Source organism: Macaca fascicularis, chromosome 2, assembly GCF_037993035.2.
Source record: "Macaca fascicularis isolate 582-1 chromosome 2, T2T-MFA8v1.1".
In the NCBI taxonomy this organism is placed as follows: domain Eukaryota; kingdom Metazoa; phylum Chordata; class Mammalia; order Primates; family Cercopithecidae; genus Macaca; species Macaca fascicularis.
Window position 1 is genome coordinate 184,441,859 of NC_088376.1, and position 6,000 is coordinate 184,447,858.

Below are 6,000 nucleotides of genomic sequence, written 5' to 3' on the forward strand. Positions count from 1 at the left end.
CCTTAAGCATCTCCCCCTGTTATTTAAAACTTTCAAAGGCAGATAATTGACTGGGGCTGGAAATAATGGGGTTTCTTGAAAGTGAGCAAGTGAGCTACTGACTGAGGGCTCTAATCCATCAACTGCCCCCATTTCTTTATGGGAACTTGGTCTCCAGCTGGGCAGGAGATTCAAGGGCTTTTTTTTCCCAAATAGATAATGAATAGTTCTGGAGAAAAAAAAATACTGCTGGAGGCTTTTATATTTTCACTACAAAATGATTAGCTCTTTTCTTTCCACCTACTTTCCTCCCAGAGCTTCCAATTACTTCTTAGTGCCTCTTTATAAGAATAGATAGCCAAGGATAGCTATATGTAGAAAGCTGAAACTCGATCCCTTCCTTACACCTCATACAAAAATTAACTCGAGATGAATTACAGACTTAAATGTAAGACCTAAAACTGTGAAAAACCCTAGAAGAAAACTCAGGCAATACCATTCAAGACATAGGCATGGGCAAAGACTTCATGACTAAAACACCAAAAGCAATGGCAACAAAAGCCAAAATTGACAAATAGGATCTAATTAAACTAAAGAGCTTCTGCACAGCAAAGGAAACTACTATCAGGGTGAACAGGCAACCTATGGAATGGGAGAAAATATTTGTAATCTATCCATCTGACAAAGGGCTAATATCCAGAATTTACAAAGAACTTAAAAAAATTTGCAAGAAAGAAACAATGCCATCAAAAAGTGGGCAAAGGATATGAAGAGACACTTCTCAAAAGAAGACATTTATGCAGCCAACAGACATATGAAAAAATGCTCATCATCACTGGTCATCAGAGAAATACAAATCAAAACCACAATGAGATACCATCTCACACCAGTTAGAATGGCAATCATTAAAAAGTCAGGAAACAACAGATGCTGAAGAGGATGTGGAGAAATAGGAGCGCTTTTACACTGTTGGTGGGACTGTAAATTAGTTCAACCATCGTGGAAGACAGTGTGGTGATTCCTCAAGGATCTAGAACTAGAAATACCATTTGACCCAGCCATCCCATTACTGGGTATATACCCAAAGGATTATAAATCATGCTACTATAAAGACACATGCACACGTATGTTTATTGCAGCAGTATTCACAATAGCAAAAACTTGGAACCAACCCAAATGTCCCTCAATGATAGAGTGGATAAAGAAAATGTGGCACATATACACCATGGAATACTATGCAGCCGTAAAAAAGAATGAGTTCATGTCCTTTGTAGGGACATGGATGAAGCTGGAAACCATCATTCTCAGCAAAATATCACAAGGACAGAAAATCAAACACTGCATGTTCTCACTCATAAGTGGGAGTTGAACAATGAGAACACATGGACACAGGGACAGGAGCATCATACACTGGGGCCTGTTGGGGGATAGAGGGCTGGGGGAGGGATAACGTTAGGAGAAATACCTAAATTATGAGTTGATGGGGGCAGCAAACCAACATGGCACATGTATACCTGTGTAACAAACCTGCATGTTGTACATGTGTACCCTAGAACTTAAAGTATAATAAAAAGAAGAGCAAACAAAATGATTTGAATCAATGAGAAAACATTCAAAAGAAAAGAATAGATAGCCAGAGTCATCAGATATTTGAGGAAAAATCTCCAAATATAAGAGAAAGAGAAAAAATAAGTAAAGAGACCACAGACAGGCAGTCTTCTAATTAATATATAATAGAAAAGATAAGAGATTAAACTTAGAAATACAGAAGTAAATAGAACAACCTAAAAGATTTAGAAGTTGTTGCTTTTGGGCAGCAGGGCTGGGGTGAACAGAAATGGAAAGGGAATTGCTGGGTTTTGTCATAACCTTTTACTACTCTTTGATTGTTTAACTGATTGTATTTATTAGATTAATAAAAATATTAAAGAGTAAAAGCCATGGATTTTTAAGCCCTCAAAACAGCATTTTAATTGTGCATTTTTTTAATCATATAGATGTTTCTTATTAGAAAAAACTTTCCTTTCTGTTACATTAATTTTTATCCTGTGTTGACATTACATTAACAGTGTTTTTAAAGACCTCTTCCTGTTTTTGACCTCACTGTTGAGCTGAGTTAAATACACGTTATCTTCTAACTAGTTTTAACTTTAAGAAGTAAGATATGTTCTGAGAAAAGTATTCTTTAACAGGTTCCAATCGTTCGTAAAGATGCATAGAACTTTATACGTGGTACCCAAATGTCTTTTCTGTCTATGTTAATAAGTAAAACTATTGTTTATAAAATGCAAACTAAGTCACAGATTTTGTACACCTCAAGGTATAGGGGGAAGGTATTTCATAAAGTGGGTGCTGGACAATGGTCCAGATGTATGACCTTTTTAAAGTTTTTGCTTGAGAGTTTAGAAGTGACATTTAAATCAATGATCACTGTGTGTAGGTTTTGGTTTTCTAAACACAGCAGCCCTCTGGCTCAATCGTGAAGACCTCTCATGAGTTCCAGAGGAACTTGGGTATATTTCTGTTTGTATAGTAAGACACTAAGAGAAAAGCATATTCTGGTTTTTACAGCTCTACCTTATTTTCTTCAAATGATATTTTAGTGACAATTTGAAGGAAATGCTATCAATGCTTCAAAACTCCAGCATAGTTTTTTTGTGCTGCCACCACAGCATCATCACTTCATGGTCTGATTGGTATAAATACAACAGGGATAAGCAAAAGCATGAGACTGAAGGACACTTTCTGTTTAGGAAAAATGGGTAACAAGTTGAAGAATGCTTCTCCCTGAAATCTTTGGGCTTCCTCTCAATGTTGTTCCTGTTGTGTGGGTAGCTCCACCCCAGCTACCCACACAAGAACTTGGCCAGTGTAAAAATCAAACCGTGTGTCTTAGGCCACAACAGAGTCGGATTTTTACCTTGGCCAGGTTCTTGTGTGGGTAGCTGGGGTGGAGTCCTCTCATTCTTACTCTGCTTTTGTGGTGTGAAAGTCTAAGTTAACTGTTGATTGTTCTTCAATTTATTAGTGCTTTGCTATAATCTTAGGTAAAGTCAAAAATGCCATCAACTCATCTTATTGACATAGAGCAAAAGTACACCTGAATTTTTATTAGTTCAGACTTTTTTTAGAGTAAGAAGTCTTACTCTATAGTCTTTGTACATACATACAGAGAGAACACAGCGTTATGTTTTCATGACCTCGTACGTCTTCATTCTTGAACCTTTTAATTTTCTCGCATCAGAAAATATTTTAATTAAGTAATGTTCAAAAAATTTAGGTGGGCATACTAACACAAAATGCATTTTCTCTGATTTGTAAACCTTTTTTTTTTTTTTTAAAACGAAGAGTTTTTGCTTCTTGCTTATATCTCTGTGGTTTGATGTTTTAGCCTCTTGATTAATCTCAATACTTTCTATCCTATGACTAAACTACTTTCCCTTGCATACACACTTGGATTTCTACTGCACGCCTTTTAAATTTTATGTCATTTATCATCTATATCTCTTCATTATTTTTTCTTAGATTTGCGTAATTCATATGTCTCTTCTTTATTTGTAGAGAGTCTAAATCTAGTCTTACATAATTGCTCCCAATGATGAGAATCTATTTATTTATACTTCTAATGTGTCCCAGAAAGGACATAAGGTGACATATATAATAATGCATAAAATATAATGAGATGAATTCAATTAAAAATAAGAAAAGTAGACAAAGGGAAAGTAATGGTGGGAAATTAAGATGAGGCCAAGAGCAAGGTCAGCGTTCAAATCCTTGCCTAATAGAGCTGCAGTTTGGCTTGCTGCTATATCCCTGTTTTTTGTTCACCAGCTTCATGTCCCTCCCTGTGTAGCTTGATGACCACAGCCTGCTTGTGATAGTTAGGGTTTTCCAGAGAAACAAAACCAATAGGATGCATGTGTGTATGTCTGTATATAGCTTTATTTAAGGAATTTCTGAATATAGAGACTGGCAAGTCCCAAATCTGCAGTTCACACCTGCTGCTAGAATTCCCTCTTGCTCAGGAAGGTCAGTCTTTTGTTCTATTTAGAACATCCACTGATGGATGAGGCCCACCCACTTTATAAAGGGCAAACTGCTTTCCTCAAAGTCCACTTATTTAAATGTTAGTCTCATCCAAAGCACTCTTACAGAAACATCCAGAATAACGTTTGACCACATATCTGGGCACTGTGGCCCCACCATGTTGGCATAAAATTAATCACCATGCCAATAAAACCTGAGACTTGCCTTTAACCTCCACCTTGTCTTTCTTTTCCTTCCTACATGCACCCTTTCCATTTTCTCTAATTCATGAAGCTTCAGTTATACTTCACTTTATTCCTTTTTTCTCACACCTTCCAATAAAGACTCAGGATTCCCAAGGGGTCCTTAGGCCACGCGTTCCTATTTCCTGGGTTGGGTGAAATTCCTCTCCCTTCTGGTGGTTAATGACTGCTTTCGAATAAGTTCCTGGTCCATCCTGAGTGTCCTGCTTACCTCTCCCCTAATGGCCCTGTCCCATCCCCTCCCCGTGCCCTACCCCTGGCTCTTTGTAAACATTCCTTACATTATTACAGGCCCATCATGAATCATTTCTGCTAAGGTAGGAATTACCTTTCCTACATTAGGCCAGGTTTTCTGGGTGCTGATGCAACTGTATACAGGGTTATGTGAGTGCTTGTTTGAGTGTGTGTGATTGTCGTGAGAGTGGAGCAATAAAGACAGTCCCTGGGAAAAGTTTCCCAGGGCCCAGTGGTCCAGTGTGTCTCTGCTACTAGAGGAAGAATGTGGTCTGCCACTGTACTTGTTCCCTGAAGCCCAGATCACAGAGAGGGGTTGTGGGAATCAGTCTCTGCCTGGCAGGTTTTTGAAGCTTGTGAGGGGAAATAACTCTCTAGCTTTCTTTCAGATAGAAGAAAAAACCAAAAATGAAATAAAAGTAAGACAAGTGGCTATAACACAAAAAAACTTTATAGACAGAGATTCAAATATAAATCTGAATTGTTCACCCTTTTACTTTATAGCCAGGCACCAGAGGACCGGTAAATGCGTCATGATCATTTCTGAAATCTTGGTAGTATTCCCATACAACCTGAGCCCATATTTCGGACTGGTCATAGCTGTGTGATTTAGGGGACATCACACAGACTCTACTCTTAACTCCTCTGTAAAACAGAATGAGTAATGTGTACCTCCAAAATTACTGTGGGAAGTAAATAAAATAACATACGGGAAAGAGTTTCAGAAGCTGTTAAGTGTTATGTGGACATCAGATATTCAGGAAATCAGCTAAAGCCATACTGAAGACATTAAAACAAACAATCAGATATTTGATAAATAGAAAGCTGGGCAAATGACTTTAGCACTTTAAAGGTAGGAGGTAGGGGAGACTAGATCAGTCAGAGAGAAAGAGTTTAGTCATTTTCATATGATGATTCTTCCCTTCCCAGTGGAAAGTATATATGAGCATGTACGTTTATGTAATGTAGATAGATGTGTCAGTAAATTGCTTTTCACTTTCTGTAGTCAAAATCAAAAATAATAATTTTTTAAGCTAGGAAAGTTAAGTAATTTGATGAGGGAATTTGGCTGGAAAAGTGAAAAACAATTCAAGGATAGGTATTTTATAAATATATCAGAATATTATATGTTTGGGAAGGAAATAACATGTTAACTTCTATGTATTTTAATTTTTTATTTAGCATTGACTTCCCACCTGTTGTTTAACTTTTTCATTCTTTTCTTTGTTTTTTTTTGTTGTTGTTGTTTCTTTCCATTGTGGTCAAGTGCATATTGAAGACCACCTTAGCTTAGCTGAGAACGTTGTACTTGTGAAGCATTTGAATGTGGGCCACATCAAAAGTGAACAAAATAATTCATTTCCTGGCCCTGCTCAAGTAGCCTCACCCTGAGAGTCTGCCTCTGTGGCCCACAATACTGCCACCCATAACAATCACACCTCTCTTTAAACCCAGGTGTATTTGGTATCTGTAACTCTCACCTGACTCTCACATAACA